This window comes from Dama dama, chromosome 19 (assembly GCF_033118175.1).
Source record: "Dama dama isolate Ldn47 chromosome 19, ASM3311817v1, whole genome shotgun sequence".
Taxonomy (NCBI): Eukaryota; Metazoa; Chordata; class Mammalia; order Artiodactyla; family Cervidae; genus Dama; species Dama dama.
Window position 1 is genome coordinate 44,202,792 of NC_083699.1, and position 11,532 is coordinate 44,214,323.

Consider the following 11,532-nt stretch of genomic DNA (forward strand, 5'->3'; position numbering starts at 1 on the left):
AACTTCCCTGGTGGCTCAGATGGTAAAGAATCTGCCCACAATGCAGGAGACCTGGGTTCAACCCCTGGGTTGGGAAGATCCCCTGGAGAAGGGAAAGACTACCCACTCCAGTATTCTTGCCTTTAGAATTTCATGGATAGAAGAGTCTGGCAGGCTACAGTCCATGGCATCACAAAGAGCTGGAAACTACTGAGCAACTTTTACTTCACTTCAGAGATTAAAAATATATATATATGTATTAATATAAAACATTTTAAAAATAGAAAATATCCATGATCGTTGTGTAAGAGTTTTAAAATGCAGAAGAGTATAAAGATGAGTAGTATTACCATTACCCAGATAAAACTATTTATTATCAACTAAAATGTATGTGCTAGTATACTCTTAGAAGAGCTTTAGTCATTTTTTAAAAAAAGAATGAAGAGGTACTATTATATCCATATTGTACAGATAAGACTTTCACAGAGAAGATTAGCAATTTACCAGAGATCACAGTTACTAAGTATAGGATCAGGTATTTATGTAGATATGGAGTTTATGATACAAAGAACAACATCTTATCTTTTTTATTTGATATTATGTGACAGCTTTTCCAATTATTACATCTTTGGAGGGAATACAATTTTAATGAAGGATGTAAAAAGGCTTATTATTTGAGCTATTTTTAGCTTCATTGCTATCACAGTACTATCCTATACACTATAGAAAAAAATCTGTATATATAAATATAAAGGCAGAGGAACCAGAGATTAAATTGCTAACATTCACTGAATCATAAAGAAAGCAAGAGAGTTCCAGAAAAACATCTACCTCTGTTTCATCAACTCCACTAAAGCCTTTGACTGTGTGGATCATAACAAACTGTGGAAAGCTCTTAAAAAGATGGGAATACCAGATCACCTTACCTGTCTCCTGAGAAACCTGTACGTGGGTCAAGAAGCAACAGTTAGAACCCTGTATGGAATAAATGATTGGTTCAGAATTGAGAAAGCAGTATGACAGGGCTGTCTGTTTTCATCCTGTTTATTCAACTTATATGCTGAGCACATCATGAGAAATGCCGGGCTGGATGAGTTTCAAGCGGGAATCAAGATAGGTGGGAGAAACATCAACAAACTCAGATATGCAGATGATACCACTCTGATGGTAGAAAGTGAAGAGGAACTAAAGAACCTCTTGATGAGGGTGAAGGAGAAGAGTTTAAAAGTTGCTTAAAACTAAATATTAAAAAGCCCACAATCATGGCATCTACCCCCATTACTTCATGGCCAATAGAAGGGGCAAAGGTGGAAACAGTGACAGATTTCTGCTTCTTGGGCTCTAAAATCACTGCGGATGGTGACAAACCTAAACAGTGTGTTGAAAAGCAGAGATATCACTCTGCCGACAAAGGTCTGTATAGTCAAGGCTATGGTCTTCCCAGTGGTCATGTACAGTTGTGACAGCTGGACCCTAAAGAAGGCAGAGAGGCAAAGAATTGATGCCTTCGACTCCTGGACAGCAAGGGGATTGAGCCAGTCAATCTTAAAGAAAATCAACCCTGAATACTCATTGGAAGGACTGATGCTGAAGCTGAAGCTCTAGTATTTTGTTCACCTGATGCAAACAGCTGACTCATTGAAAAAGTCCCTGATGTTTGGTAAGATTGAGGGCAGAAGAAGAGGGTGTCAGAGGATGAGATGGCCAAATGGCATCACCAAGGCAATAGACATGAACTTGGGCAAACTCAGGGAAATGATGAAGGACAGGGAGGCCTGGCATGCTGCAGTCCACGGGGTTGCAAAGAGTTGGACACGACTGGGTGACTGAACAACAAAAATAAATCGTATTTCTGAGTATTTTCCTAGGACAATTTCATAGATATGAAATTACAGGGTCAAAATATTTTAATATGTAAAGTTACTTTCAAAAGTATAGCAATTCATACTCAGAAGTACAGTATAGAAAAGTATCTATTCTATCATCACCAACATTGGAATAACATTAAAAAATCGTTTTTTTCAGTTTGATTAAACTGAACTAACAGTTCAGTTAGTTTTAACAGTTTTAACTTGCTTATTTTACTTGATTTCTAATTTATTCAGTTGAAATTTGTGTGTGACATTGTAAAATCACATGCAATTATAAGAAGTAATAGAGAAAGTTCTCATGTACATTTTAACCAATTGTCTCCAATTTTTCAAAACTACTACATTTTTCAAAACTACTATAGTATCAAAACTAGAATATTGATATTTATATAACCCACTGATCTCCTAAGTCTGATTGTACTTGTGTGCGTATTTAGTTGTATATAATTTTATAATGTATATAATTTTGTGTGTCCTCCACAACAATCAAAATACTCAATAGTGTTATCACTATAAGAATCTCTCACATTGCCCCTTTATAACCATATCCACTTTCCTTCTACCCACCCTACCTCTCCATCTTTAACCCTAGATCACCAATCTGTTCACTTCTAAAATGTTATATAAATGAATAATTTTTTCACTCAGCCTTATTCCATGATTCACCCAGATTCACCCAGATTTTTGCATGTATCAATAGTTTGCTCTTTTTTATATCTGAGTAGTATTTCATCAGAGAAATCAATGGCACCCCACTCCAGTTCTCTTGCCTGGAAAATCCCATGGACGGAGGAGCCTGGTGGGCTGCCGTCCATGGGGTCGCTAAGAGTTGGACACGACTGAGAGACTTCACTTTCACTTTTCACTTTCATGCATTGGAGAAGGAAATGGCAACCCACTCCAGTGTTCTTGCCTGGAGAATCCCAGGGATGGAGGAGCCCGGTGGGCTGCCGCCTGTGGGGTCGCACAGAGTCGGACACGACTGAAGCGACTTGGCAGCAGCAGCAGCGGTGTTTCATAGTATGAATGTATCACAGCTGGTTGAGTCATTCACCTGTTAAAGGACATCTGAGCTATTTCCAATTTTGGGCTATTACCGATAAAACTGCTAAAAACAATTACGTACAGATTTTTGAATGAACATAGGTTTCCTTTCTCTGGAATAAAACTTAAGAATTTAATTGCAAGGTATATGGTTCAATGTTTAGTCTTATTTTAAAAGCTGCCAAACTCTCTTTCAGAGTGACTGTACAACTTTTTGTTTGTTTGTTTTTCATTTATTTTTATTAGTTGGAGGATAATTACTTTACAATATTGTAGTGGGTTTTGTCATACATTGACATGAATCAGCCATGGATTTACATGCATTCCCCATCCCGATCCCCCCTCCCACCTCCCTCTCTATCCAATCCCTCTGGGTCTTCCCAGTGCACCAGGCAAAGGCTGTGTTGCAAAAGCTGCCAAACTCTATTCCAGAGTGACTGTACAACTTTTTATTACCACCAGCAATAAATTAATGAATCAGTTTTTCCACATCTTTGCTAGCATTTGGCATTGTGGTTGTTTTTTGTTTTTGCCATTTTGGTAGGTATAGAGGATATTTTACTGGCTCCTGAACACAGGGGCTTCCTGGGTAGCTCAAATGGTAAAAAATCTGCGTGCAATGCAGGAGACCTGGGTTTGATCCCTGGGTTGTGAAGATCCCCTGGAGAAGGGCATGGCAACCCACTCCAGTATTCTTACCTGGAGAATTCCATGGACGGAAGAGCTTGGTGGGCTACAGTCCATGGGGTCACAAAGAGTCGGACATGACTGAGCGACTAACACTTTAACATTCACTTTCTTGAACACAGAGCTAAGAATCAGATATTGGGATTGTCTGCCATGAATTTCTTGTGTGATCCTGAGCAAGTCATTTCCTCTCTGGGATATAGTTTCCCTACACATAAACTAGAGAATTTTAAACAGTCCTTTCAATTTTAACTTTCTGTGAACCTAGGATAAAAACAGACTTCTATGATTATGAAGACTTAGGACCTATGAAGCATCTGTAAATTATTTTTCTAACAGAAAAAATTACTTACTGAGTAGGAAATAATCTTTCTTTAAAACCAGGTAACATGTGAACCTTAGGACCATCCCCTTGTCCCTAGATAACCCACTGCATAAAGTAAGTTTATTTACTTCCTCTAAGGTGAACTCCAAGGAAGTCGCCCCATTGTCCCACCTGGCAGTAGAAATCACCCAATCTCTAGGACAACTTCATCTGTACTTATCTATGAAGACTCTTCAAAGAATTTGAAATGTTAGGTAGATGTTACTAAATAGATTTCAGAAGTGCTTTGTGGCATGGAAAGGGGACACCAACGATTTCAAGAAAGCTAAATACTGCTTCTGCAAAAATGAACTTAGGGTCAGCTAAGAACAGATTCGATGTTAGACCTGTGATGGTTTGTGTCCATGCTGCAGCTGAGAAGGTGATAAAAACTAGCTCTCCTTCATCACTTGGCTCCCAGACTTCAAGTGTGACTTGGAAATAACATGCCAATAAACTTCTTTATTGAACCTTTGAGTATCACCCTAGTCCATGAATAAAAAGAGGTAGAAAGGAAAATGACAGAAAGGGAAAATAATGAAAACATAATGTTGAAGAAACCTAAGTGGCTTATCTTATGTAGTCTTCTGCAGGTTCCTTCCTTAGGATCACATTGGTGCCTGTTATAGGCACAGATTTCTGGGATCCACTGCTGACTGTTTGAAGTACAATCTTAGAGGGTAGAATCTAAGAGCATGTACCTTGAACAAGGTCTCCAGGTGATTCTGACTAGCAACCCAGGGTCAACCCATGGCCTAGCCTTTGGGAACCACTAATATAGAGCAACACTTTTATTTTATAGATAGAGAAGTCAGGGCAAGAAAGAATTCTCCCCCCACCCCACCCAGTAAGTCAAGGTCATACATCCAATAACTAGCGAAGGTAACTCTTGTTACCCTTTATGTACACTTTATCCTTTGTGACAGGTGGTTTCTAACCACAAAAAATTCACTTTTTTTTCCCCAGGAAACTAAGGTCCAGCCTGTTTGTAAACTTCATCCATCCCACAGATGAGACTAGGGCTACATTTCACACCTGCAGGCTCATTTTCAGTCCTTGTTTACTCTCAAAATTTTGTCTCACCATAGTTTGAAACAATATACTCAATTGGCCCCAGTCCCTATTCTGGAGTTCACAAATGTCAAGTCCTTCTTGTTAGCAGCCCATTCCTTATTTCATCCCCCAGCCCAGTTCCCAAGCTGTGGCCACTTTTTTGCCCCCCCCCCCCTTTTTTTCTCACAACAGGGATCTTTTTCTGCTAATCTACCTCATAATTCCAATGTCACCTGTCCATTTGCTGACCTTAACTTTTTTAGTAAGGGGAGTCTGGTGGGCTACAGTCCAGGGGACTGCAAAGAGTCAGACATGACTTAGCAACTAAATAGCAACAGGCGAGAGGCTAAACCCATCACTCTCATGACAACTGTCCAGATGTTTGAACTCGGCCCACCCCAAAGCCTATTACATTTGGCCTATTGTGATATAATGCTACAACTGCTTAACAATAACTGAAAATCTTGTCTACATCATCTGTTCATCAGATTGAGCTCCTATTTGCACCCAAAGCTATATAACTTCCCCAAACCCTTGTACCACACCAGTTGACAAGTCTGGAACCAGGATGCTTCAGTCTCCTCATTTCTGTACATCTTGCTGAAAGTGACTTAGTCTAGCTGATCTTGAGCTCTGGCAAATTACCACTATGTGGTAATTGCCTATATTCTCTTTTAGACACAGCACAATGAAGGCAGGTGGCAACACCCATTATATTTACCATTGTATTTCTAGAGGTAAGGCAATAGAAAAGAAACTAGGAGACTCAAGAGAGAGCAAAAGACTTTTCAATAAATGATGGAATGTAAATCTAGAAAAATTCTTTGAATATTTGCAACGTGATTTGGGGGAGGGACAGGAGCTCATCAGCAAGTAGAATCTTAAAATTCCAGGAGTCTGGCTCCAGCAGCAATACCTATTTCTTTAATTCACTTGGTAAATCACTGAACTGCTCATTTCAGCTTCTGTGTTACAAAAGAACACAACTCAGAGTTCTCTCAGGAGAGCCATGAACGCAAATTAGCCAATATTTACCCAATCATCTGAAAATGAACTGAGCTATTTAAGTTTTACACATACATTTTCTCCTGGAACTGTAGATGACACTCACTACGTGGTACATGGCGTTCCTTCACCACCATCTAACCCAGATTGGAAAGGAATGAGAAGGTGTGCTTTTACTAGGAAAAAGTGAGTAGTAATTGAGGAGCCAAGCAGGAATTCAAACACCCACTTAGATTTTTATTTTAACTGATGTATGTATTTTAACCATTAAACCATAACATAACAATTTGCTTATCTGTGGGGAAAAAGAAATGATTCCGCCTAAAGGAAAAACACTGCCAGGGAGCACAAATGCATTAACCATTCCATTTTGGTCAGAACACTCATTATTTCCCCCCCAGAGAGTACATGTCTATAAAATTTTGTTGCCATTAAGTTTCAAATGCCAAGAAGGCAAGAGATTACTCAGCTATGTATGGCCAGTTCTGTGAGAAAGCAAGCATAAGGTGCTTCAAGCTTTCCTTTGCACATAACTAATGCTCGGTAACTGCTAGAGATATTTCACTGTCCTAGAAAATCAGTATTTAAATTTGCAACACTTGTAGAGCACTTTACAATGGACAAATCTCTTCTTAATTTGATTCTGGTTCATTGAATACCCACTAAAACTCTCAGAGGTAAATATCATCATCTCCATTTTACAACTAAGGAAGTTAAGATTTGAAGGTGTATTTGTTTCCTAGAATATCCATAACAAAGTACTACAAACTAGATGGCTTAAAACAACAGAAATGTACTCTCTTACAGTTCTGGAGGCCTTAAGTCTGAAATCAGGGTATGGCCATGGTCGTTTCCTTCTGGAGGTTCTGAGGGAGAATCAGTTCACTGCTGTCTCCTGCCTTCTGGTGGTTGCCAGGAGTCCTTGGTGTTCCTTGGCTCACAAGTGCATCGTTCCAATCTCTGCTTCTGTCTTCACATGGTGTCTTCCTTGTGTCTTGTCCTCCTCTTATGAGAACACCAGTCATTGAATTTAAGGCCAACTCTTATCTAGAATAACCTCATCTTAATTGCCTAATTAACTTTACAAAGACCCTATTTCCAAGTAAGGTCACCTTCTGAGTGTCTGAACAGACATGAATTTGGAGGAGACACCATACAACCCCAAATCATACAGCTGACAGGTTGTGGAGCTGAAACCCAAACAAAGGTCTATAGAGCTCACATTCAAATCACATAATTTTTCCATTAGGTTATGTTGCCCAAGTGACCAAGTCTGGATGTGCGACTAAGCATGGGAGTCATACTGTTTCACCTTGCAAAGAGACCTTGCTTCATTTGACTTGTTCTAAATGACAATAATTAACATAGAGTTAAATACCTGTACAGTCCCCTATGCAGCCAACAGCAGCTTCATTCAGTCACCAACAGAAAGCTCAGGGTCATTGTGCTCATGAGCCTCCAGAGTCATGCCTAATCATCACTCCCAATAATCACTCTCACATCTCAGTGTCTCTTCATGTACCTTTATGTTTAAACAAGAAGAGTTACCTAACAGCCCCATACTCTCCTCTTCTGCCTTTTCATAGGTTATATCCTTATTTATTCTCCTGTAATGAAATGTCCTTCTCCTCAGTCCATATCTGCATGCTTAAAATCTATTTAGCTCCAAATTCATTCCTAAAAGCCCATGTCAGGTATACATTTCTCTATGCTTTCAGTTCCCAAGCACTGCCTCTTTTCTTTAAGATGGTATCAAACAAAATATAAGTGAAATAATATTTTCCTTCCTTCCTCTCTTTGTATATATAGTACTTGCACATATACATGTATGCATATACAAACATGCATACACATGATGTACATATTTGCATGTGTGTGTGCGCACACACACACACACACACACACACACACACACACCTAGCTCCAAAAGCAGATGTCAGACTCTTAAATAGGAGGACTCATGTCTATTTCTCAGAGGGGATATAGCAGTATATCCTACTAGGAAGGTGTTCAATAAATCATTAATATATGAATAAATGACTTTATATATAAATTGTTAGAGATCAAACAACTGATTTTAAGTATAAGCTCATACTTAATAAGTAATGAGAATTTTTAAAAAATATCATGATCTATTACTACAATCCCAAAATAAATGGAAAATTCTTATAATTTAAAAAAACCAAGAGTTATAACATGGTTGTAGGAGCTGTCCAAATCACTCAGCTTCTGTTTCAGTATTTATAATGTTAGAGTTTTTTCAAGTACCTCCAGACTCCTATCTTCTTCCTGTAGGCCAAGCCTAGTTGTGTTTAAGAATCTTCTTGTCAAAATCATTAAAATCCCCATGGAATTTGTTGTTAAAATTGATGGTATATATTTCATGCAGTATTACTGCTTTACTTAAGTACAACCTAACAGAGGCCTGTGGATTTTGCAATGCTTCTTTGCAATCATTAATAACATGACATTGAATTCCCTAGGTATACCAGGACAGGAGTGCTAGACCTTAATGAATTTGTAAAATGCTTGTGATGTGGCCTGAGGCTGTGCATATACTAAGCCAGAAATAAAAGAGAACAATCAGTTATTTGATATCAAAACCCAAGTAAGACGGTAAGTGTTGCGAGAGGGTATCAGAGGGCAGACACACTAAAACCATAATCACAGAAAACTAGCCAATCTGATCACAGGACCACAGTCGTGTCTAACTCAATGAAATTAAGCCATGCCATGTGGGGCCACCCAAGATGGTCGGGTCATGGTGGAGAGGTCTGACAGAATGTGGTCCACTGGAGAAGGGAATGGCAAACCACTTCAGTATTCTTGCCTTGAGAACCCCATGAACAGTATGAAAAGGCAAAAAGATAGGATACTGAAAGAGAACTCCCCAGGTCGGTAGGTGTCTAATATGCTACTGGAGATCAGTGGAGAAATAACTCCAGAAAGAATGAAGGGATGGAGCCAAAGCAAAAATAATACCCAGTTGTGGATGGGACTGGTGACAGAAGCAAGGTCCGATGCTGTAAAGAGCAATATTGCATAGGAACCTGGAATGTTAGGTCCATGAATAAAGGCAAATTGGAAGTGGTCAAACAGGAGATGGCAAGAGTGAATGTTGACATTCTAGGAATCAGCGAACTAAAATGGACTGGAATGGGTGAATTTAACTCAGATGACCATTATATCTACTACTGTGGGCAGGAATCCCTTACAAGAAATGGAGTAACCATCATAGTCAACAAAAGAGTCCGAAATGCAATACTTGGATGCAATCTCAAAAACGACAGAATGATCTCTGTTCGTTTCCAAGGCAAACCACTCGAGATCATGGTAATCCAAGCCTATGCCCCAACCAGAAACGTGGAAGAAGCTGAAATTGAACGGTTCTATGAAGACCCACAAGACTTTTTAGAACTAACACTCAAAAAAGATGTCCTTTTCATTATGGGGGACTGGAATGCAAAAGTAGGAAGTCAAGAAACACCTGGAGTAACAGGCGAATTTGGCTTTGGAGTATGGAATGAAGCAGGGCAAAGGCTAATAGAGTTTTGCCAAGAGAACGCACTGGTCATAGCAAACACCCTCTTCCAACAACATAAGAGAAGACTCTACACATGGACATCACCAGATGGCCAACACCGAAATCAAACTGATTATATTCTTTGCAGCCAAAGACGGAGAAGCTCTATACAGTCAGCAAAAACAAGACCAGGGGCTGACTGTGGCTCAGATCATGAACTCCTTATTGCCAAATTCAGACTTAAACTGAAGAAAGCAGGGAAAACCACTAGACCATTCAGGTATGACCTAAATCAAATCCCTTATGACTATACAGTGGAAGTGAGAAATAGATTTAAGGGACTAGATCTGATAGACAGAGCCTGATGAACTATGGATGAAGGTTCGTGACATTGTACAGGAGACAGGGATCAAGACCATCCCCATGGAAAAGAAATGCAAAAAGGCAAAATGGTGTCTGAGGAGGCCTTACAGACAGCTGTGAAAAGAAGAGAAGCAACAAGCAAAGGAGAAAAGAAAAGATATTCCCATTTGAATGCAGAGTTCCAAAGAATAGCCAGGAGAGATAAGAAAGCCTTCCTCAGTGATCAAGGCAAAGAAATAGAGGAAAACAACAGAATGGGGAAGACTAGAGATCTCTTCAAGAAAATTAGAGATATCAAGGGAACATTTTAGGCAAAGATGAGTTCGATAAAGGATAGAAATGGTATGGACCTAACAGAAGCAGAAGATATTAAGAAGAGGTGGCAAGAATACACAGAAGAACTATACAAAAAAGATCTTCACAAGCCAGATAATCACAATGGTGTGATCATTCACCTAGAGCCAGACATCCTGGAATGTGAAGTCAAGTGGGCCTTAGAAAGCATCACTACAAACAAAGCTAGTAGATGTGATGGAATTCCAGTTGAGCTATTTCAAATCCTAAAAGATGATGCTGTAAAAGTGCTGCATTCGATATGCCAGCAAATGTGGAAAACTCAGCAGTGGCCACAGGACTGGAAAAAGGTCAGTTTTCATTCCAATCCCTAAGAAAGGCAATCCCAAAGAATGCTCAAACTACCGCACAATTGCACTCATCTCACACACCAGTAAAGTAATGCTCAAAATTCTCCAAGCCAGGCATCAGCAATAAGTGAACCGAGAACTTCCAGATGTTCAAGCTGGTTTTAGAAAAGGCAGAGGAACTAGAGATCAAATTGCCAATATCTGCTGGATCATTGAAAAAGCAAGACAGTTCCAGAAAAACATCTATTTCTGCTTTATTGACTACGCCAAAGCCTTCGACTGTGTGGATCACAATAAACTGAGGAAAATTCTTCAAGAGATGGGAATACCAGACCACCTGACCTGCCTCTTGAGAAACCTGTATGTAGGTCAGGAAGCAACAGTTAGAACTGGACATGGAACAACAGACTGGTTCCAAATAGGGAAAGGAATACATCAAGGCTGTATATTGTCACCCTGCTTATTTAACTCATATGCAGAGTACATCATGAGAAACGCTGGGCTGGAAGAAGCACAAGCTGGAATCAAGATTGCTGGGAGAAATATCAATAACCTCAGCTATGCAGATGACACCACCCTTATGGCAGAGAGTGAAGAGGAACTGAAAAGCCTCTTGATGAAAGTGAAAGAGGAGAGTAAAAAACTTGGCTTAAAGCTTAACATTCAGAAAACTAAGATCATGGCATCTGGTCCCATTACCTCATGGGAAATAGATGGGGAGACAGGGGAAACAGTGTCAGACTTCATTTTTCTGGGCTCCAACATCACTGCGGATGGTGACTGCATCCATGAAATTAAAAGACGCTTACTCCTTGGAAGGGAAGTTATGACCAACCTAGATAGCATATTAAAAAACAGAGACATTACTTTGCCAACAAAGGTCGTCTGGTCAAGGCTATGGTTTTTCCAGTGGTCATGTATGGATGTGAGAGTTGGACTGTGAAGAAAGCTGAGTGCTAAAGAATTGATGCTTTTGAACTGTGGTGTTGGAGAAGACTC